General features: G+C 40.8%; 1 protein-coding gene across 1 annotated transcript in view; it reads left to right on the forward strand.

The window, feature by feature from the left end:
• The window catches only part of GABRB3 (gamma-aminobutyric acid type A receptor subunit beta3), a 279,117-nt gene that overhangs the window by 98,466 nt on the left and 155,993 nt on the right, over window positions 1–24,658 (forward strand). The gene's annotated exons all lie outside the window — the stretch shown is intronic.

Genomic DNA, 24,658 nt, shown 5'->3' on the forward strand with positions numbered 1-24,658 from the left:
TTGGAGAAGACCCCTGAGAGTCCCTTGGACTGCAGGGAGATCCAACCAGTCCATCCTAAAAGAAATCAGTCCTGGATATTCATTGGAAGGACTGATGCTGAAGCTGAAGCTCCAATGCTTTGGCCACCTGATGTGAAGAACTGACTCACTGGAAAAGGCCATGATGCTGGGCAAGATTGAAGGTTGGGAGAGAAGGGAACGACAGAGGATGAGTTGGTTGGATGGCATCACCGACATGATGGACATGAGTTTGAGCAAGCTCCAGTTGTGCTTATGGACAGGGAAGTCTGGTGTGCTGCAGTCCATGGTGGTGTTAAGACATGACTGAGTGACTGATCTGAACTGAACTTTTTAAATGGTTCTAATTTCACTGTTTTAAGTCTTTAATTGAGCACATTTTGTTATTTCTCTGCTCAAAGTCATCTCCCCAAAGAGACCTTATCACATCCGTGTCCACTTCTAGGACTCGTTTTCTTCACGGCACTTAACAGTCTCCATTACTGCATTATAGGTGTCTGGACTTTTAGTTTATTAGTTCACAGTCTCCATCACAGAAGAGCTGAAAAACATTCCTTTCATTGCCGTGGAGTAACATCTCCATTACTGCATTATAGGTGTATGGACTTTTAGTTTATTAGTTCACAGTCTCCATCACAGAAGAGCTGAAAAACATTCCTTTCTGCCATGCTCACAGGATCTGAAACATGCCTTAGGAAATACTATCAAACAAAAATGGTAAACTGAATAAATGATTGGGGAAATTAATGTTTTAATGTACTCACTCCTGAAATCTGATTTGGCTTTTACTGCCAGGTAATATATTATATAGAGTAATGATGTTAGAAGTGTGTGTCATTGGAAGAGGACTTGGAGAAAACTATTGTGAAGGCAAAAAATAAAATAGGGAAAGAAATATGCTTTAATTGGAGTTTTCCCTGTATTGGGTCATTAATTAACTTGTCACGTTCTGTCTTCTGTCCTAAGAAGTAAAGCTCTGGACAGAGTGTGTAACACTTTGGTGCATTTCTAGATTGATTCCTGTGTTCCGGGTGTCTGCTAAGAAGAGTGTGTGTGACAGGATGCCCCCTTCTTTTATGGTCTTGGTGTAAGGCACAAAGCTCTCTGATTTGCTCTGACTGAGGACCCTTCCTGTGACTTTCATAGCCTCTGCTTCTCTCCATACCCATCTGAGTAGGGTCTTTGCTGCTGCTTTTCCTGAGAGTCAAAGAATAATTCTCTCCTCCAGTGATGTATAAGGCCTTGTGAAATGAAGCAGCATTTTAGGTGAACAGATAAGACTATAATTAATAGAGATAAACTAGAGTTAGGTATAAGAACTCACTTCCTTAAGAGACAATGTGAAGAGAATAAATATACTGAAGCCTGGAATCTGCTACTTGCTCTTCTGATGGTTTAAAACAACTTTGTCACCAATTTGCCAAGGAAAAAGAAAAAACACAGTTATAATTTGAACTTTTTTTTCTGACAATATTATGGATGTTGTGTTTGAGAAGCTAATTGAGAAGTTAATTGAATGTAAATGTCCTAATCCTGGGCCCACCCATTTTTTTTCAAAACAAATTAGAATTAATCTCACGGAGAGCTGCTCCAGGAAAACACCACAGGAGGTCAGTTTTCAGCTTGTTTATGATGTAGTCTGATTTTTCCTTAAAATACAAATTCCATAACTTTGTGTATTTTTGATATGCAAACATGACACTTACAATTTTTTGTGTGTGAAATGGAGTTTAAGACACCATAAACTAATTGTTGAATTCTAAGAGAAACTCCTTTTCTGTTTTCTCTGGAGTGTTATTCTCTCTTCTTTAAGAGAGAATTTTATCTTTTCTCCTCCTATTACATGTTTTTCATCTGTCTTCCTAAACATGATTGATCATGATCTAGGGCCAGGGATTCTTCCCATTGTGAAAACTTCGTCTTGTAAAATGGAGGGTTATGCCAAGATAAAATTAAGTGGTATTGGACAGCCTAAATATAAAGCATCCAAAGAAAAGGAGGAAAGGAAAAAGTACAGAAAAGGAGAAATAGGTTAGTAAAAGGCAAGATGAAGGGTAATTATTCCAAGTTTTTCTTGGTGTTATCCATACTCCCCACAGTGGAAACATTTGTTGATGTGTATCAAAGTGAATTAAGAAATGTGTAGATGTGAAAATGAAAACTAACATTTTTCCTTAGACAAAATCCAAACCTTCTAGAGAGTCACTGTGAAAGCAAACAAAGATCCTGACACAGGATCTGGTCAGAACACGCGCCCCTGTCCCAGTGGCAAGGGGGGTGGAGGGCTGGGGGGTGCAGGGATGGGAACTGAGCGTCTTCTTTCCAAAACCCATTTCAGTTTTTTAATAGTAAAAAGTAAATTAAAAACATGTCAACCATGAAACTGATGAAACACAATAAAGCTCTTCTGAGATTCTAGCCATGAAATCAGCCCAAATTAATCAAATAAGAAATGTATAATTCTTTAATATGACTTATCTATAAAGCACCCCCAGCATTTGTGAAGCACACATCTCTATTACACAATCTGTTGACCTCTTGATGAGTGTTTAAAGCACCCTAAAAACAGCAAAGGAAAGGTGCAGCCCTCACTGAGGGGGTCTCTGCAGCAGCATCGTTTCAGTCTGTAAACTCAGAGTAGTGTGTCCATGATTCAGTGTTAATCTGGCAAATCCTTGCCTCCCAGGAAAAACACCGAGATGACCTTTGAAGCCTCTTGATATGGCATTTTACCTTAGACTTATTTGAAAAGTGAATCTGGATTTTACTATGAATTTGTGAGATGTTTGTATAGCATGCTGAGTTCTGTTTATTTCAAACAACGTAGTGATGGAATTTTGTCTATTCTATTTTTAAAATTTTATTTATTTTCAATTGAAGGATAATTGATTTATAATATTTTCTTGATTTCTGCCAAACATCAACATGAATCAGCTATTGGTAGATACACACGTGTCCTCCCTCTTGAACCTCCCTCCCACCTCTCACCCCGTCCGCCCCCTGGGTTGTTACAGAACCCGTTTGAGTTCCCTGCACACGGCAAATTCACACTAGCTCTCTGTTGTATATGGTAGTGTGTGTTCCCATGCTTCTCTCTCATTTGTTTCATCCTATCCCATCCACACCTGTGTCTGTAAGTCCAATCTCTGTGTCTGTGTCTCTATTGCTGCCCTGTAAATAGGGTCATCAGTACCATCTTTCTACATTCCATATGTGTTAATTAATATACAGTATTTTCTTTCTCTTTCTGACTTACTTCACTCTGTATAATAGGCTCTAGTTTTATCCACCTCATTAGAACTGACTTAAATGCGTTCTTTTTTATGGCCGAGTAAAACAACACAAATAGAGAAAAACAATAGAATGGGAAAGACTAGAGATCTCCTCAAGAAAATTGGAGATACCAAGGGAACGTTTCATGCAAAGATGGACTCCATAAAGGTCAGAAATGGCAAGGACCTACCAGAAGCAGGATATATTAAGAAGATGTATAAAGAGTACCCAGAAGAACTATACATAAAAGATCTTAATGACCCAGATAACCATCATGGTGTGGTCACTCACCTAGAGCAAGACATCCTGGAGTGTGAAGCCAAGGGAGCCTTAGGAAGCATAACTGAATAAAGCTAGTGGACGTGATGGAATTCCAGTTGAGCTATTTCAAATCCTAAAAGATAATGCTGTTAAAGTGGGGCATTCAGTATGCCAGCAAGTTTGGAAAACTCAGCAGTGGCCACAGGACTGGAAAAGATCAGTTTTCATTCCAATACAAAAAATGTTCAGACTACTGCACAATTGAGCTCATCTCACATGCTAGCAAGGTGATGCTCAAAATCCTTCAACCTAGGCTTAAACAGTATGTGAACCAAGAACTTCCAGATGGACAAGCTGGATTTAGAAAAGGCAGAGGAATCAGAGATAAAATTGTCAACATCCATTGGATTATAGAAACAGCAAGGGAATTCCAGAAAAAGACTTCTACTTCTGCGTCATTGACTAAACTAAAGTCTTTGACTGTGTGAATCACAACAAACTGAAAAATTCTTAAAGAGTTGGGAATACTGAAAGGTTGCTGCTATGAGCCATGAACAACACCAGAATTCGTGGGCTCTGGAGAAGAGGAATTCGATCTGGAGCCAGTGATGAGGCTTGTTTGCTCAGAGCTTTTTGTGTAATAGTTTTATTAAAGTATAAAAGAGATAGAGAAAGCTTCAGACATAGACATCATTGTCCCCTTGCTAGTTTTTAGCAAGGAGTTATATGCCTATTAGCTAGCTACTAATTAGAGAAAGGAAATGCCTCAAAACTGAGAGAGTTGCACCAGGCCCCTCACCCACAACATGCATTTTGAGATAGCATTGACAAGGTGAAACAATTGACCTGAATCTTGAAGAAAGGCAGATTTCCAAGCACATACATAGTTCATTAACATAGCTTAAGAAAACATTTGCATGAGATAAACGCATTGATTAGCTCAGGGTTTGAGAGACAAAGTTAAGTTCAGGCTGAACCAGGTGTTGCCTTGACAACACAGGATTAGAAGAGAAAAGAGAAAAAAATTGTATACCACTTGCAGTTTATTTCCTCCTGCCCCTGGGGACCTCTGGCCTCCCTGCCGAGGCTATTAACACTCTCAATACCGGACCACCTCACCTGCCTCCTGAGAAATCTGTATTTAGGTCAAGAAGCAACAGTTAGAACCAGACTTGGAACAACAGATTGGTTCCAAATTGGGAAAGGAGTGCGTCAAAGCTATGTATCGCCACTCTGCTTATTTAACTTATATGGAGATTACATCATGGGAAATGCCAGGCTGGATGAATCCCAAGCTGGAATAAAGATTGCTGGGAGAAATATCAGCAACCTCAGATATGCAGATGATACCACCCTAATGGCAGAAAATGAAGAGGAATGAAGAGCCACTTGATGAAGGTGAAAGAGGAGAGTGGAAAAGCTGACGTAAAACTAAGATCATGGTGTCTGGTCCCATTACTTCACGGCTAATAGATGGGGGAAAAGTGGAAACAATAACAGACTTTATTTTCTTAGTCTCCAAAATCACTGTGGACAGTGACAGCAGCCATGAAATAAACCTAGACAGCATATTAAAAAGCAGAGACATTAATTTGCCAACAAACGTCCATATAGTCAAAGCTATAATTTTTCTGGTAGTCATGTACAGATGTGAGAGCTGGACCATTAAGAAGGCTGAGTGCCAAAGAACTGATGCTTTCCACCTGTGTCCTGGGGAAGACTCTTGAAAGTCCCTTGGACAGCAAAGAGATCAACCCAGTCAATCCTAAAGGCAATCAACCCTGAATATTCGTTGAAGGATTGATGCTGAAGCTGTAGCTCTAAGACTTTGGCCACCTGATGTGAAGAGCTGACTCACTGGAAAAGACCCTGATGCTGGGAAAGAGTGAGGACAGGAGGAGAAGAGGACGATAGAGGATGAGATGGTTGGATGCCATCATTGACTCAGTGGACATGGGTTTGAGCAAACTCCGGGAGATAGTGAAGGACAGTGCAGCCTGGTATGCTGCAGTCCATGGGATCGCAAAAAGTTGGATACAACTAAGCAAGTGAACTACAACATAATCACAAAATTGTGTGTGGGAACTCAAACCAAACTTAATCTTTCTGCCCCACTTAAAATCTTTGAAAAAAGATTAGGTATTTAAAAGTGAAGTTACATTAGATTGGAAGTTTTAGAATCGTATTTTATGATAACTTGCAGAAGTCTACTTAAGTGGACTCAATTTGGATGGCATTTTGAAGTATTTCCAAGTAATGCCCAACTCACCTAGGAACTCTCTGATAGGGGAGTGTTGTGCTACAGGAGAGCCTGAATGTTACCCTGCTTCCAAGTATAGCATAAAACTTCGATAGCACCTTGATTTCATGCTGACCGTAACTCGCTTCAGTCCTGCGTGTGTTCTCCTGGACTCTGGTTGGCCTCAGCTGTGTGGCCTTGGGCGTCCTTCCTGCTCTGGGGCCTGTTCCTGCTCTGGGCCTGTTCCTCCGGCACAGGGTGAGGAGACGCAGAAGAGGCTGAGCAGCCTTCTCAGGAAGCGCTGGGCTGGGTTTGGACATTCGCGCCGTTGGTGCGTCCTCCGGCTCCAGGACATCTGGAATGAGTGTCTGCTGAACTGAGGAAAGGAGTCACGGGAAAGGGACTTGGCCCCAGGATAGAGTCCGGATGATGGACTGAGGATCTCAGGACATATCAGAACTCTCACAGGGACGCTGTGTTGGGAGGTGGCAGGAAAGGTAACACATAGGGTGTGAAAACAGAAGAGGAGTCTTGGTCCAAGGCTTAAGGAGATAAGAAAGTGACAGAAAATTTCATGTCTCAGTAAGAATACGGAGGGGAATACAAGTTTGAAATAAACAGAGTGCTCTGTAGAAAGTCTTGGAACAAGGCCATGACCACTGCCTTCTCCAAGGAGACAGGTTGTGGTTTGTCAGTGATTGGGTAGAAAGTGAAAGAGAAGTCGCCTAGTCGTGTCTGATTCTTTGTGACCCCATGGACTGTAGCCCACCAGGCTCCTCCGTCCATGGGATTTTCTAGGCAAGAGTACTGGAGTGGGTTGCCGTTTCCTTCTCCAGGGGATGTTCCTGACCCAGGGATTGAACCCAGGTCTCCTGCATTGTAGGCAGACACTTAACCTGAGCCACCAAGGAAGTCACATGATAATAATTAACCTTTATTGAACACTTGCCCCATGGCAGACAGTGAAGGAGGTGCTTTGAATGGGTTATGTAGTTTAATGTTCGCAGTAAATCAGTGAGGATGATACATCTGTGATCCCCAATAAACAAATGAGGAAATTGAAATTTGAGGATGCCACCTACTTAGGGAACATACAACCAGGACTTGAATCCACCTTGAGAATCACTGTCTTAGACAACTGCACAAAGAATTTTAAAAAGACGGTTTAAATGGTGAATGGAGGTTGCATTTTTAATACTTAAAAACACTATATTGTGGATTTAAAAATTTGTAATAAACCTGAGGAAATCAAACCTTTCTTTCTTTCTTTTTTTTTTTTTAAGAGGAATAATGCAGTGTAAAGCAGCCAGTGGTGATACCCTGTCCTGGGGGTTCACACATTCCAGGAGTAGCTGTGATGGTTGTCAGGAATTTACCATCCTGATGTTGAGCAAGTGGGGACTTTGTGCTCCATCTGGCCACTGCATAAGTCAGAGCACTTAGGACACAAGGAGGCAAGTGAAAGGCCTGGCATTTGACATGCCCTGGAGCCTCCTCGAGATGGACAGACCCTGCTGTAAACACTCCCAGTCTCTTAAAACCCTGGGAGCTGGTTCTCTTAGCGGTTCACTCCCCTGACTCTAGCGTTAAGAGGCTTTGGCTCATAACCTTACCTCTTTTCTGACCTAGTGTGAAACCTGCAGCTCTGATCCTCTAGCTTTCTTCCGTTAGAAAGCGGACATAGTAATACATGATGTTTTAGGAGGCTGATGTAAGGGAATGTTCATGAAGCAGAGCAATGTGCCTTCAGTAAAAACTATCCCTTTGTTTTCACACTGGAAGCGTCTAATATCCACAAATGGTGACCTGGGGAGAGGACAAAGACATGTGTTCTTATCCTTCTAAGGTCATTTTCAAAGGAAGTGGGCTATTCTTGACCTCCCAGGGATAGGGCAAAGATGTGTGCTCTGAACTGGAGGTGGCTGGACTGGAAGTAGTGAGCCTTTATCCTCTGTGTGTTGCTTTCTGAGTTACGAAGTAACCAGCCCTGTGTTTCTTACTCCTGACATATCTTCCCTTTGAGGGCAGCCTGGCATCTAAATCTTTTCTAGGACCATGGAATGCTGTCTCTGCCAAAACCTTTTCTCCTTCAGGGGAGGGGGGGCACCCTCAGCTTAGGGTCCCATGGATGACTCAACCCCATATGTGACTCCAGTCCCACAGGTATTGGGAAATAAAGAAATAAAGAAATCCCCAAGAAGACATTGGGTTGCCTCCTTAGTTTACTGTCCCATCTTTGACATGTAAAATGATTAATGATGTAAATACTTTTGAGGCCCTCTGCGGCTTGCAGACCAGTTTACCTCCTTGCACATTTGCTGGTTGCTTCTGAATTGCGTTCTGTAGAAAAGCAAGCGGCCATGACCAGCCTGTTGGGTTAGTGCATCCTTTAGTCTCCCCCTCCTCTGTGAGCCTGAGCGCCTTCAGCCCTGCACACGTGAGAAGCCCGGTGAGCTGCTGGTGAGTGGAGGACGCATCGCCTCCAACAACCTGACTTTTCAAGAAGAATCCCAGTAAAAATATTCAGTTCTTGCTTCCTATCTGCCAAGTAATAGAAATGAACCGCTCAGCTGGTGCCTTAAAAATGGCTTGACCGTAAGAAATGTGGTACTTGGGTGGCATGGAGGAGTCATCCTTCTTTCTGAACAATTCGTCTTCCCCTGAAACCTAAAAATAGCATCAGGCTTGGAGAGAGGATTGAGGAATTACACAGAGGCCATTTTCCAGTGTTGTTGTCCTTATGTAAGCATGCTTTCTGTTAAGCAGTGGCTTCAGTCGGGAAGGCAACACTGTGTGTATGTGTGTGTGCGCGTGGGCATTCATGCGCTTGATGAAATAACAATCTTGAGGTCAGAGAGTTTCAACTTTGAATTAAGTAGAAGGGTGTTGTATTCATGCACTGCTTGTCACAGTGATTTACTCTCCCTGTGATGCTCTAACATTTTAACACAAGCACATGTCTGTTATTATTCTCATCCAATGCAAATAAATGTTTTATGTTTTTTAGTGTATACAACTTTGTGCTTTATCCTATTGCTGTTCATATAAAGTAGCTCACTGACACTTTCAAAAAGAAGTAAATCTTGGGTAGCTGTCAGAGGAAGTTTTGAAGATTAGAAACTGTGGCCCAGAAACACTGAAGGACTTGTTAGAAGTCTCCAGCCTCTTCAGGTGGGCGTTTGCATGAGTGTAAAAAGTCCTCTTTGATCTCACACCATCCCCTTCCAATACCAAACCATTTCCTTTTCTTCCTTTTGTTATGTGGGGGAAATGGAAGGTCATCATAGGTAAAATATAGGGAAACTATCAAAATGCTGCTGTTCCTGCTGCTAAATCGCTTCAGTCGGGTCTGACTCTGTGCGACCCCATAGACGGCAGCCCACCAGTCGCCCCCGTCCCTGGGATTCTCCAGGCGAGAACACTGGAGTTGGTTGCCATTTCCTTCTCCAGTGCATGAAAGTGAAAAGTGAAAGTGAAGCTGCTCAGTCATGTCCGACTCTTAGTGACCCCATGGAGGCTCCACCAGGCTGCTCTGTCCATGGGATTTTCCAGGCAAGAGTACTGGAGTGGGGTGCCGTTGCATGAAAGCATTCATTTACTGCTACAAGTACTACTACTTAAAAGATGCCTTTAGTCTTCTGATTTTAGTTAATTTTACATGTACATTCTAACTCTCAGTAGCAGTTTGACTAACCTATTCTACCTTTACAATTTGGGGTTATGCTTCTGTTTATGAAATGAGAGTACTTAGTGCCATGATGTGTAAGATTTCTTCCCACACTAAGTGGTATACTAACCCAATTGAACAAATTTATAAATTAAGAATTTTTTCTGGCCAAGATGGAGCAGTCCCATTCTTCAAGCTCGTGTCTTTTGCAACTGAAGCACCAAACATAACACAGTAAAGCTCGGAAAGACATGAAAGGCAGAGAAAGGGGACAGATAGCCTTTGACCTTAGGGCTGGCTAGCGACATGGTGGCGAGTTCCTTGGGTTTTTCTGTGTCCGGTATATCATGGGTATAGCACTGGAGAAGGCTACAGCCTAGAAGCACCAACAGAGGAATACAACCCAAGTCTGTTCCCCAGGCAGAGGACCAGCTCCCAGATGATGAGCAAGCTGCCCCTCCACCCCTCAATTGCAAAGCAAACTGTGCATTCCTTGCCTGGATGCTGTGAGTCGGCTCAATAAAGATCTGTCCCACATTTCCCCAGTGGGGTTGTTATCAGCAAACTCAAAGGCTGAGAGAGAGAGTGTTAGTCACTCAGTCGTGTCCTACCCTGAGACCCCATGGACTGTAGCCCACCAGGTTTCTCTGTCCATGGAATTCTCCAGGCAGTAAAACTGGAATGGGTAGCCATTCCCTTCTCCAGAGGATCTTCCTGACCCAGGGATCAAACTCGGGTCTCCCACGTTGCAGGCAGATTCTATACCACCTGAGTCCCCAGGGAAGCCCCAAACAGGGAGTTACACCTGCATACTGACCCAGGAGCAGCCAGGGTGAGGGGCTGATACCTGCTGCTTCAGCAGGACCCGAACATTTGTCCCCATGGAGGAGTGGCAGGACGGAACAGGAGCTGTGAGGTGGGACTGACTGATGCCCTGCTTCCTCCCCAAGACATTAGCTAACCTTCATCTAAACTGAACAGCATTTCTACTGAATCTGTCATAAAAATGCTTCAACGTGAAGTTATATAGCAGATATAGAAATACTCAAAGGAAAACTGTAGAACTGAAAAATACAATAAATGAAATAAAAATATCACACTAGATGGGAGGTTGGAGATGACAGAGAATGAAATCATTGAACTGAAAGAGAAATAAATAATTTCTAATAATAATAGTCTAATAATAGAGAAAAATTAGAATAAAAAAAACCCCAGAATTTGGTGATACAAATATTAGATCTCCAGAAAAAAATGAGAAAGCATGTGGGGCTGAAAAATTAAAAAAAAAAAATAGTCGCTGGAAATTTTACCAAATTTGGCAAAAAGCACATACCTACAGATTCAGGAAGCTTTGTAAATCAGGACCAGATAAACCCAAAGAAATTTTTGCCAAAAATGTCTTATTCAAACTTCTGGAAATAAAAGTCTTGAAAGCAGCCAGAGAGAAATGAAACTTTACCGACAGGAATATAGCAATTTGAATGGCAATGAATTTTTCACTTGAAACCACTGAAGACAGAAGGACACGGCACAACATTTTTCAAATGCTGAAGGAAATGTCAACTGCTTTGTTAGTTCTATATCCAATAAAAATATCCTTTAGGAATGAAGTGAAGATACTCTAAAGAAGATATTCTAAAGTAAAGATAAATTTTAATAAGAGAATCTGTCCCCAGGAGACCTAACCACAAAAAATACCTAAAAGACGTTCTCTACACAAAGAAGAAATGGAAGCAGAAGGAGCCTGATGCATCAGGAAAATAGAATAATGGGTGGAGTAAATTAATGACAAATGTAACAGACTTTCCTTCTCGAGGTTTTAAAACTGTGTTTGAAGATTGAAGCAAAAACTATAACATCATCTCACCTGGTGTTCAATGAATGTAGAGGAAATTCTTAAGATATTTCTAGTTTAGAAGGGGAAGAGTAAAAGGACCTGAATAGATGTTTACACTTGCTCAAAAACACTGAAATACTGATGTATGTTATTGGGTTGGCCAGAAACTTCATTCAGTGTCTTCCATGTGATGGCTCAGTAGCACTTAGTTGTCTTTGACTTCATTCAAAACAATTTTGTTAGATTGTATTGTGACAGCTGTCATTTCAATGTGCATTAAAAAAGGCCATCAAAATTGGTGAATTTTGTGTAGCCGTTTTAATATTAAAGATAGCAGAAAAAGCAACATTTTCTACGTACTATGCTTTATTATCTCAAGAAAGGTAAAAATACAACTGAAATGCAAAAAAAAAAGATTTGTGCAGTGTATAAAGAAGGTGCTGTGACTGATTGAATGTGTCAAAAGGGTGTGCAAAGCTTTTGCTGGAGATTTCTTGCGGGATGATGCTCCACAGTCAGGTAGACCAGATGACGTTGATGGTGATCAAATAGAGACATTGAAAGTGAGTGTTAGTTGCTCAGTCGTGTCTAACTCTTTGGGACCCTGTGGACTGTAGCCCACCAGGCTCCTCTGTCCATGGAATTCTCCAGGCAAGAATACTGGAGTGGGTAGCAATTCCCTTCTCCAGGGAGGGAATTCCATTCTTCCTGACCCTGGCATCAAACCTGGGTCTCCTGTGTTACAGGCAGATTCTTTACCATCTCAACTACCAGGAAAGCCCCAGTAGAGACATTAACTGAGAACAATTCACTGTATACCATGTGGGAGATAGCTGATTTACTCAAAATATCCAAATCCAGCCTTGAAAATCATTTGCACCAGCGTGGTTGTGTTAATCTCTTTGAGGTTTTGGTTCCACATAAATTAAGCAAAAAGTATCTTCTTGCCTTTATTTTTCCACACACAACTCTCTACAGACATGTAACAAAAATGCTCCATTTTTAAAACAGATGATGATGGGCAATGAAAAGTATATACTGTACAATAATGTGGAACGGAAGAGATCATAGGGCAAGTGAAATGAACCACCACACCAACCACACCAAAGACTGATCTTCATCCAAAAAGATGATTTTGTGTGTGTGGTGGAACTGGAAAGCAGTCCTCTACTATGAACTCCTTCTGGAAAAACCAGCTAATTCTAAAAAGTACAGCAATAAAAGGCAGCACTCAACGAAAAGTATCTGGAAATAATCGACAGAAAATGCATAATCTTCCATCAGGATAACACAAAACTGCATGTTTCCTTGTTGACCAGGCAAAAACTGTTACAGCTTGGCTGGGAAGTTCTGATTCATCTGGTCTACTCACCAGGCATTGCACTTTCGGGTTTCCATTTATTTCTGTCTTTACAAAATTTTCTTAATGAAAAACAAAATCAATTCCCTGGAAGACTGTAAAAAGTACCTGAACAGTCCTTAGCTGAAAAAGATAAAAAATTTTGGGAAGATGGAATTATAAAGTTACTTGAAAATAGCAGAAGATAGTGGAACAAACAGTGAATATGTTGTTGAATAAAGTTCTTGGTAAAGATGAAAACAGTGTATTTTACTGTTACTTAAAGAACCAAAGGACCTTTTGGCCACCGCAAATACATACATGAAAAATTCTAAAGTAAGCACTGAATTGCTAATACTGAGAAAAACAATCAAAACATGATAGATAAATATTTTGATAGATAAATCAAAGTAGGCTTCTAAAACATAAGACATAAGATGGAAGAAAAGGAAAATAGGAATAAAGAACAGAACAAAAAAAATGGAAGACAAGAAATAAATGGACAGACTTTGCCTATCAATATTTATCTGAAGTATGAAAAGCCTAAACATAAGACAAGGATTGTCCAAGTGGATTAAAAACATAATCAAATATGGTATATACTTTCTACAAGAAGTTCCCATTGGACACAACTGCATAGGTAGGTTGAAAGTAAAATGATAGGAAAAAAAGTATCATGCAATGGGTGAGGGAGAGGAATAAATTGGGAATGTGGAATTGAGACAATCACACTACTGTATATAAGATACATAACTAATAAAGACATACTTTACAGACAGGGAACTCTTCTCAATACTCTGTAATGATTTATATGGGAAAAGAGTCTAAAAAACAGTGTATATATGTATATGTATAACTGGTACACTTTGCTGTATAGCAGAAGTTAAAAATATTTAGAATGAGCTACAGTCTAGTCAGGAGTATACTCTAGTATCCTCTAGGGGGAGGAGGAGGATAGGGGGACAACAGAGGACGAGATGGTTGGATGGCATCACTGACTCAATGGACATGAGTTTGAGCAAGCTCCAGGAGATGGTGATGGACAGGTAAGTCTGGTCTGCTGTTCCATGGGGTTGCAGAGTCAGACACGACTGAATGACTGAACTGAGCTGATACTTTAGTAAAAATTTTAAAAATTCACGAAACTGTTATATACATATATGTATATATATGCATTAATTTTATTTTTAATGATACACGTTTATTTTTATAGGTTTATGTTTTCAGTGCTTCAGCACTCTGACATGTGCGACTTTTGCCACCTCGTGGACTGTAGGCTTCTCTGTCCATAGGATTCTCCAGGCAAGAATCCTGGAGTGGGTTGCCATTTCCTCCTCCAGGGGATCTTTCCGACCCAGGGATTGAACCTGCATCTCCTGCATTAGCAGGCAGATTCTTTGTCACTAGTGCTACCTGAGAAGCCCATAAGCTTATGTTTACCATTTACTTACTCTAAAGTCTATTTTTCTTCCAGTTTTATTGAGATATAGTTGACATATAGCTATATATATGTGGGTGTGTGTGTGTGTGTATATATATATATATATATATATATATATATATATGGTGTATAACAATGATTTGACTTACATGCAGCATGGGATGATTACCACTAAGTTTAGTGAATATTCCATCATCTCATATAGATACAAAATAAAAGAAAAATATTATTTTCCTTCTGATGAGAACTCTTCAGATTTTACTCTCTTAACAACTTCCATTTATAACATAGAACAAACAAATAGGAGCTAATCAAAGTTACAGGGTTTCACACAGCAAAAGAAACCATAAACAGAATTAAAAGACAATCTTTGGACTGGCAGAAAATGTTTGCAAATGATGCGACTGAGAAGAGCTTAATTTTCCAAAATATAAAACAGCTCATATTACTCAATAACAACAACAAAAATGAACAACCCAACTGAAAAATGGGAAGAAGATATAAATAGACATCTTTTCAAATAAGAAATGCAGATGGCTAGTTGACACATGAAAAGGTGTTCAACATTACTAATTATTAGAGAAATAAAAATCAAAACTAAGGTACTACCTCACACTGGTCAGTATGGCCATGATTAAAAAGTCTACAAATAACAAATGCTGGAGACAGTGTGGAGAAAAGGACGCACTCCTACATTGCTGATGGGACTGTAAGTTGTTTCAGCCACTGTGGAAAACTCTGAAGGTTCCTCAGAAAACTATTAATAAAAATAGAATTACCGTATGATCCATCAATCCCACTCTGGGCATATATCCAGATAAAACTATAATTGAAAAAGAATACATGCACCCCTGTTGTGAGTAGTTCATAGCAGCAGTATTCACAATAGTTAATCATGGAAATAACCTAAATGTTCATTGACAGATGAATGGATAAAGAAGTGGTACGTATATACAATGGAATGCTACTTACCCTTTAAAAAGAGCGAAATATTGCTGCTGTTTGCAGCAACATGGATGAGACTAGAGATTATCATACTAAGTTAAGTAAGTCAAAAAGAGAAAGACAAATACCATATGGTATCACTTATACGTGGAATTTAAAATATGATACAAATGAACCTATCTGAAACAGAAACAATCATATGTATATATATTATCTTCTTTACCATTGTTATTATGAAATATGCTACAAAAAACAAGGTCGTATATATTTTTATACAAGTCTTTAAGTCTTTTGTGTTCTTTGGAAAATACACAAGAGTGGAATTATGGGGACTTATGGTAGTTCTCTGCTTTTTAATATGCTATCTAGGTTGGTCACAACTTTCCTTCCAAAGAGTAAGCATCTTTTAATTTCATGGCTGCAGTCACCATCTGCAGTGATTTTGGAGCCCAGAAAAATAGTCTGACACTGTTTCCACTGTCTCCCCATCTATTTCCCATGAAGTGATGGGACCAGATGCTATGATCTTAGTTTTCTGAATGTTGAGCTTTAAGCCAACTTTTTCACCCTCTTCTTTCACTTTCATCAATAGGCTTTTTAGTTTCTCTTCACTTTCTGCCATAAGGGTGGTGTCATCTGCATATCTGAGGTTATTGATATTTCTCCCAGCAATCTTGATTCCAGTTTGTGTTTCTTCCAGCCCAGTGTTTCTCATGGTGTACTCTGCATATAAGTTAAATAAGCAGGCATATTAAAAAGCAGAGACATTACTTTGCCAACAAAGGTCTGTCTGGTCAAGGCTATGGTTTTTCCAGTGGTCATGTATGGATGTGAGAGTTGGACTGTGAAGAAAGCTGAGTGCTAAAGAATTGATGCTTTTGAACTGTGGTGTTGGAGAAGACTCTTGAGTGTCCCTTGGACTGCAAGGATATCCAACCATTCTATCCTAAAGGAGATCAGTCCTGGGTGTTCACTGGAAGGACTGATGCTGAAGCTGAAACTCCAGTAGTTTGGCCACCTCTTGAGAAGAGTTGACTCATTGGAAAAGACCCTGATGCTGGGAGGGATTGGGGGCAGGAGGAGAAGGGGATGACAGAGGATGAGATGGCTGGATGGCATCACTGACTTGATGGACATGGGTTTGAGTAAAGTCCGGGAGTTGGTGATGGACAGAGAGGCCTGGCGTGCTGCGATTCATGGGGTCACAAAGAGTCGGACACGACTGAGCGACTGAGCTGAACTGAACTGATGGTAGTTCTGTTTCTAACTTTTTGAGGAACCTCTATACTATTTTCCACAGTGGCTGCACCGATGTATATTCTTACCAGTAGGGTACAGAGGTCCCCCTGTATTCACATCCTCTTCAACAATTTTTATTTGTAGTCTTTCAGTAATAGCCATTCTGATAGATGTGATTGATGTCTCCCTGTGCTTTTGATTTCCATTTCCCTAATGATTAATAATGCTGAGCATCTTTTCCTGTGTCTGTTGACCCTCTGTATGTCCTCTTTGAAATAAAATGTCTCCTCAGGTCCCCTGTCCATTTTATAATTGGTCTGTTTCTTTTTTTGATAGTGAGTCGCATGACTTATTTATATATTTTGGATATCAACCCCTTAGATGTATCATTTACAAATATCTTACCTCATTCAGTAGCCTCCCTTTTTGTTTCATTAATAGTTTCTGTTGCTGTCCAAAAACTTTTTAGTTTGACATAGTCCTTTTTTTTTTTTTTTTTTTTTTTTTTTTTCCTTCCCTAATGGGAAGGATAACCAAAAAAATATATAAAGATTGATATCAGAGCATAATGTCTATATTTTGTTCTAGGAGTTTTGTGGTTTCAGATGTTACATTTATGTCTTTAATCCATTTTGAGTTTATTTTCGTATATGCTATGAGGAAATGTTCTAATTTCTTTCTTTTTTTTTTTTTTTTAATTTCTTTCTTTATCCAGTTTTCTAAGCACCATTTGTTGAAAAGACAACTTTTGCCCATTGTTTATTACCGCCTTTATTGTAGATTAATTGCCCATGTAAGTTCATTTCTAAGTTGTTTATTCTGTTCCATTGATACCTGTGTCTGTTTTTGTGCCAGTACCATACTGTTTGATGACTGTAGCTTTGTAGTCATGATACCTCCAGCTTTATTATGTTTTCTCAACTGGAGAAAAAAGCTATTTGAGTGTTTGTGTTCTCAATAAAATTTTAGAATTTTTTATTCTATATCTCTGAAAAATGTCACTTGTATTTTGATATGGATTGCGTTGAATCTGTAGATTGCCTTGGGGAATGTGATCATTTTAACTGTTAATTTTTCTAATCCATGAACACTGTGTATTTTTCCATTTGCTTGTGTTTCCAGTTTTTCTTAGTGTGTTATAGTTTTCTGAGGACAGGTGTTTTGCTTCCTTTAGTTAGATTTATTTCTGTGTATTTTATTCTTTTTGATGCAGTTGTAAAAGGAATTATTGTCTTAATCTCTCTCTCTGATAGTTCCTTGTTAGTGTATGGAAACGCAAGTGATTTCTGTATTGTCTATTTTGTATCCTACAACTTCAGTGAATTCATATTTGGTCAAATTCATTTTTGGTGTCTTTTTTGTTGTTCAGTTGCTCAGTCGTGTCAGACTCTTTGCGATCCCATGGACTGCAGCACACCAGGCTTCCCTGTCCTTCACCATCTCCCAGAGCTTGCTCAAACTCCTCTCCACTGAGTCAGTGATGCCATCCAACCATCTCCTCTCATCCTATGTTATCCCCTTCTCCTCCTGCCTCCAATCTTTCCCAACATAAGGGTCTTTTCTAATGACTCAACTCTTCACATCAGGCCAAAGTATTGGAGCTTCAGCTTCAGCATCAGTCCTTCCAATGAATATTCAGGACTGATTTTCTTTAGGATTGACTGGTTTGATCTCCTTGCAGTCCAAGGGACTCTCAAGACTCTTCTCCAACACCACAGTTCAAAAGCATCAGTTCTTTGGTGCTCAGCCTTCTTTATGGTCCAAGTCTCACATCCATACATGACTACTGGAAAAACTAGCTTTGACTATATTCTGCTCAGTTCAGTTGCTCCATTGTGTCCGACTCTTTGCAACCCCATGGACTGCAGCACGCCAGGTTTCCACATCCATCACCAACTCCTGGAGCTGGCTCAAACTCATGTCTGTCAAATCGGTGATGCCACCCAACCATCTCATCCTCTGTTATCCCCTTCTCCTGTCTTCAGTCTTTCCCAGCATCAGGGTCTTTTCCAGTGAGGAAGTTCTTCCCCTCAGGTGGCCAAATATTGGAGCTTCAGCTAGAGCATCAGTTGTTTTATTTCTTTTTCTTGTCTGATTGATGAGGCTTCACCAGACCTGCATGATCTGGGGATGTCCGTATGTGCCCTGTGGGCCCTTCTTCTGTGTTGTGCTGACTACTGGAAGTGCCAAATCTAGCCCTGTTGGGAGGCTGTTAGCCACTATTGGGTGGTGCTGGGTCCCAGGACTGCTTTGCTGTGGAGGCCTGGGATAGCCTGGACATGCTGCCAACCCACTAGTGGGTGAGGCTGAGTTCCCATGAAGCTAGTTTCTTGAATGGAAGGGTGGGGTTCTGGAACTTGGGCCAACCACCTGGTAGGTTGAGTTCGTCCTGGTCATAATAGTCCAAGAGAAGGACTCCAAAATGGCACTTGCCAGCACCAATGTTCTAGTGGTAGAGCAAACTCCCTAGCGTCTGTGTCCCCAGGGGTAGTCAGGTACTTCCTGCCTCTCTGGGAGGCCAAGATCAGTGAGTAGGTTTGCCCCAGGCTTCTGTCACTGCCTCAGTACTTTTACTGTCTCAGTACTAGGTGTTGGAGCATGTGAGATTTTGTGTGCATCCTTTACGATTGCTGTCTCTATTTCCTAAATCTCTCCAGCTCTCCCACTTGCAAGCACCACTGGCCTTCAAACAAGTGGTTCTGTGAACTTGTCTTCCTGGTGCAGGATCCCTGGAATGGGCAGCCAAATGTGGGACTCAGACCCTTTGATTGTTGGGATGAACCTCAGTTTTAGTGATTAGCACAACCTCCTGGTTGTGGGTTGCTTTCTAAGGAGAGTGGATCCTGGCTGTACACTGTCTCTGTCCTTCTTGCCTGTTTTGTTGTGGTTCCTTTTTTATATCTTTAGTTGGAGAAAATCTCTTCTTCCATTCTTTAGGTTGTTCTCATTGGTAGTTACTCTGTAAATAGTTATAATTTTGGTGTGCCCATGGGAAAAGGTGAGTGCCTCTGACTAGGCTGCTCCCCTATGCAAGTTCAGTTCAGTTCAGTTGCTCAGTTGTGTCCAACTCTTTGCGACCCCATGAACCATAGCACGCCAGGCCTTTCTGTCCATCACCAACCCCTGGAGTCTACCCAAGCATATGTCCATCGAGTCGGTGATGCCATCCAGCCATCTCATCCTCTGTTGTCCCCTTCTCCTCCTGCCCCCAATCCTTCCCAGCATTAGGGTCTTTTCCAATGAGTCAACTCTTGGCATGAGGTGGCCAAAGTATTGGAGTTTCAGCTTCAACATCAGTCCTTCCAATGAACACCCAGGACTGATCTCCTTTAGGATAGACTGGTTGGATCTCCTTGCAGTCCAAGGGACTCTCAAGAATCGTCTCCAACACCACAGCTCAAAAGCATCAATTCTTCGGTGCTCAGCTTTGCAGGTAATAATTATTAAAAAAGTATATGACTATATCAGATAACGTAGATGAAAGAACAAAGAAAATTCAAACATTACATAACAGTTAAAAGTTCAGTCTATCAAGAAGATACAGCAATCTCAAATGTGCATGCACTAAAAATGTAGAGTCAGTTCAGTCACTCAGTCGTGTCCAACTCGTTGCACCCCCATGGACTGTAGCATGCCAGGCTTCCCTGTCCATCACCAACTCCCAGAGTTTATTCAAACCCATGTCCATCGAGTCTGTGATGCCATCCAACCATCTCATCCTCTGTTGTCCTCTTCTCCTCCTGCCTTCTATCTTTCCCAGCGTCAGTGTCTTTTCCATTGAGTCAATTCTTCGCATCAGGTGGCTAAAGTATTGGAATTTCAGCTTCAGCGTCCGTCCTTCCAATGAATATTCAGGACGGGTTTCCTTTAGGATAGACTGGATAGATCTCCTTGCAGTCCAAGGGACTCTCAAGAGTCTTCTCCAATACCACAGTTTAAAAGCATCAATTCTTCGGCGCTCAGCTTTCTTTATTGTCCAGCTCTCACATCCATACATGATCACTGGAAAAACCACAGCTTTGACTAGATGAACCTTTGTTGGCAAAGTAATGTCTCTGCTTTGTAATATGCTATCTAGGTTGGTGATAGCTTTTCTTCCAAGGAGCAAGCGTCTTTTAATTTCATGCCTGCAGTCACCATCTTCAGTGATTTTGGAGCCCAAAAAATAAAGCCTGTCACTGTCTCCACTGATATCCCATCTATTTGCCATGAAGTGATGGGACCAGATGCCATGATCTTAGTTTTCTGAATGTTGAGTATTAAGCCAACGTTTTCACTCTCCTCTTTCAGTTTCATCCAGATGCTCTGTAGTTCTTCACTTTCTGCCATAAGGGTGATGACATCTAAATATCTGAGGTTATTGATATTTCTCCTGGCAATCTTGATTCCAGGTTGTGCTTCATCCAGCCTGGCCTTTCGCATGATGTACTCTGTATAGAAGTTACATCAGCAGGGAGACAGTATAGAGCCTTGAGATATTCCCTTCCCGATTTGGAACCCATCTGTTGTTCCATATCCAGTTCTAACTATTGCTTCTTGACCTGCATACAGGTTTCTCAGGAGGCATGAGAAAAACGTGGAATATGTGAGTCCAAACTAACACAGCTGGAAGGGGAAACAGACAAACCTATAGTCCATGGGGTCGCAAACGCCAGACGTGACTTAACGTCTAAACTACCACCACCACAGTTAGGGTTTGGAACCCTACACCCAATCTCAGTGACTTCTAGAACAACTAGGCAGAAAACCATGTAATGTTCCTAAAAATAACAAATTTTAAAGTTGGAGAATACATTAGTAGCTGCTGAGGTTATGAATGGAGGGGGTAAGGTTGGTGTACCTATAAAGAGTTCTTGAGGGAATTCTGTATCTGGATTGTGGTGGTTGTTATACACATCCACGTGCGTGATAAGATTGCTTGGATATACACACACTCACAAATGCTTGATGTAAAAGTGGTGAAATCTGACTAAAGTATGCATATTTTTTTACCAGGGTAAATTTCCTGTTGTTGATATTGTATTTGAATTATGTAAAATGGTAGCATTTGGCAGAACTGGTGTAGTGTCTCTAGAACCTCTGTGTATTTTTTCCAGCTTCCTGTGAATGTATAATTACTTCAAAATAAGTTCAAAACAAATAAATGAAGAAGAATGCTGACACCATTGTATGCCCATGGGTTAGCTGGAATTGCATCTGTACTTGCACTTATCCTTTTGTTGTCTTCACGTAAATGTATTCCTCTTTCTTGACCTGATTTGGATTGGGGTTGTAATCACTGCCCCTGAAATATGTCCATCTGTGTTGTAGATTGAAAGTATATGCCCTTCTGTTGTGACTGCAGAGTCCACGGGGCATCTGGGACCTGAGGCTGATGCTCTCCCTGCCCATCTGCAGAGAGACACCATGGCAACGGTGCTGCGCATAGTAATTAGGCCTCATTCTTGTCAGGTTTACTCCTAGCTTCAGAAGCTAAAAATAGGGCCATTTATTTCCCAGTGCAGGTGTAGCATCTGGGGCGACTGACTCTGAAAGGGGAGCCAAGCCCAGTAAGGAAGCCCCTCTGGTTGGATACATCTACTGATGGATGTGACTGTGGATGAATATATCCACTTGGATAAAAAAAAATTCACATATCCATACGAACAGAAAGTTAACCATTTGTATATGATTAGCCTCTTTTTGCTATGATGATTGAATTCTCTTGGCAAAACTGTTAGCCTTTGCCTTGATTCACTTATAGTCCAAGGCCAAACTTGCCTGTTACTTCAGGTATCTCTTGACTTTCTACTTTTGCATTACAGTCCCCTATGATGAAAAGGGCATCTTTTTTGGTGTTAGTTCTAGAAGGTTATGTAGGTTATCATAGAACCATTCAACTTCATCTTCTTTGGTATACATGGTTGGGCATAGACGTGGATTACTGTGATATTGAATGGTTTGCCTTGGAAAAGAACAAGAGCATTCTGTCATTTTTATATTGCACTCAAGTACAACTCTTTTGTTGACTACGAGGGCTACTTCATTGAAGCAGGACAAATGCTAGCAAAGTTTTGTCAAGAGAATGCACTGGTCATAGCAAACACCCTCTTCCAACAATGCAAGAGATGACTCTACATGTGGACATCACCAGATGATCAATACCAAAATCAGATTGATTATATTCTTTGCAGCCAAAGATGGAGAAGCTCTATAAAGTCAGCAAAAACAAGACAGGGAGATGCCTGGGGCTCAGGTCATGAACTCTGTATTGCAAAATTAAGAGTTAAATTGAAGAATGTAGGGAAGACCACTAGGCTATTCAGGTATGACCTAAATCAAATCCCTTATGATTATACAGTGGAAGTGACAAATAGATTCAAGGGATTAGATGTGATAGAGTGCCTGAGGAACTGTGAATGGAGGTTTGTAACATTGTACAGGAGGCATTGAACAAGACCATCCCCAAGAAAAAGAAATGCATAAAGTCAAAATGGTTGTCTGAGGAGGCCTTACAAATAGCTGAGAAAAGAAGACAAGCTGTAGGCAAAGAAGAAAAGAATTATATTCCCATCTGAATGAAGAGTTCCAAAGAATAGCAAGGAGAGATAAAAAAGCCTTAAGTGAACAGTGCAGAGAGATAGAGGAAAAGAATAGAATGGGAAAGACTAGAGATCTCTTCAAGAAAATTAGAGATACCAAGGGAACATTTCATGCAAAGGTGGGCTCAATAAAGGACAGAGACGGTATGAACCTAATGGAAGCAGATGTTAAGAAGAGGTGTCAGGAATACACAGAAGAACTGTACAAAAAAGGTCTTAATGACCTGGATAACCGTGATGGTGTAGTCACTCTCCTAGTGCCAGACATCCTGGAGTGTGAAGTCAAGTGGGCCTTAGGAAGAATCACTAAGAACAAATTTAGTGAAGGTGATGAAATTCCAACTGAGCTATTTCAAATCCTAAAAGATGGTGCTGTTAAAGTGCTATACTCAATATGCCAGTAAATTTGGTAAACTCAGCAGTGGCCACAGGACTGGTCAAGGTCAGTTTTCATTCCAATCCCAAGAAAGGGCAATGCCAAAGAATGTTTAAACTACTGAAAAATTGCACTCATTTCACATGCTAGCAAAGTAATACTGAAAATCTTTCAAGTTAGGCTTCAAAAGTATGTGAAACGACAACTTCCAGATGTACAAGCTGGATTTAGAAAAGACAAAGGAACCAGAGATCAAATTGCCAACATTTATTGGATCATCGAAAAAGGAAGGGGATTCCAGAAAAGCATCTACTTCTGCTTCATTGATTACACTAGAGTCTTTGACTGTGTGGATCTCAACAAACTGTGGAAAATTCTTCAAGAAATGGGAATACCAGGTCACCTTACCTGCCTCCTGAGGAACCTGTATACAAGTCACAAAGCAACAGTTAGAACCAGATACGGAACAACAAACTGGTTCAAAATTGGGAAAGGAGTGTATCAAGCCTGTATATTGTCAGCCTGCTCGTATAACTTATATGCAGAATACATCAGGGGAAATGCCAGGCTCAGTGAAGCCCAAGCTGGCATCAAAATTGCTGGGAGAAATATTAATAACCTTAGCTATGCAGATGGCACCACCCTAATGTCAGAAAGTGAAGAGGAACTAAAGAGCTTCTTGATGAAAGTGAAAGAGAGTGAAAAAGCTGGCCTAGAACTCAGCATTCAAAAAATTAAGATTATGGCATATGGTCCTATCACTTCATGGCAGATAGATAGGGAAAGAGTGGAAACAATGGCAGATTTTATTTTATTGGGTTCCAATATCACTGTTGATTGTGACTGCAGCCATGAAATTAAAAGATGCTTGCTCCTTGGAAGAAAAGCTATGACAAACGTGGAGAGCATATTAAAATCAGAGACATCACTTTGCCCAAAAAGTTTGGTAGAGTCAAAGCTATTGTTTTTTCCAGTAGTCATGTATGGATGTAGTAGTTTGACCATAAAGAAGGCTGAGTGGGGAAGAATGGATGCTTTTGAACTGTAGTATTGGAGAAGAATCTCGAGAGTCCCTTGGATAGCAAGGAGACCAAGCCAGTCAATTCTAAAGGAAATCAGTCCTGAGTATTCATTGGAAGGACTGATGCTGAAGCTTCAGTACTCTGGCCACCTGATGGGAAGAGCTGAGTCACCAGAAAAGACCCTGATGCTGGTAAGGCTTGAGGGCAGTAGGAGAAGGCTGCAACAGAGAATGAGATGTTTGGATGACATATCGACTCAGTGAACATGAGCTTGTGCAAATCCCAGGAGATAGTGAAGGACAGGTAAGCCTGGCGTACTACAGTCCCTTGTGTTGCAAAGAGTTGGACACAACTGAACAACTGACCAAAAACAGCAAACTCTTTTAGTGCTGTCTTTGATAGCAGATGGTCCTTGAGTTT

The sequence above is a fragment of the Cervus canadensis genome, chromosome 17 (genome assembly GCF_019320065.1).
Source record: "Cervus canadensis isolate Bull #8, Minnesota chromosome 17, ASM1932006v1, whole genome shotgun sequence".
Classification (NCBI taxonomy): Eukaryota; Metazoa; Chordata; class Mammalia; order Artiodactyla; family Cervidae; genus Cervus; species Cervus canadensis.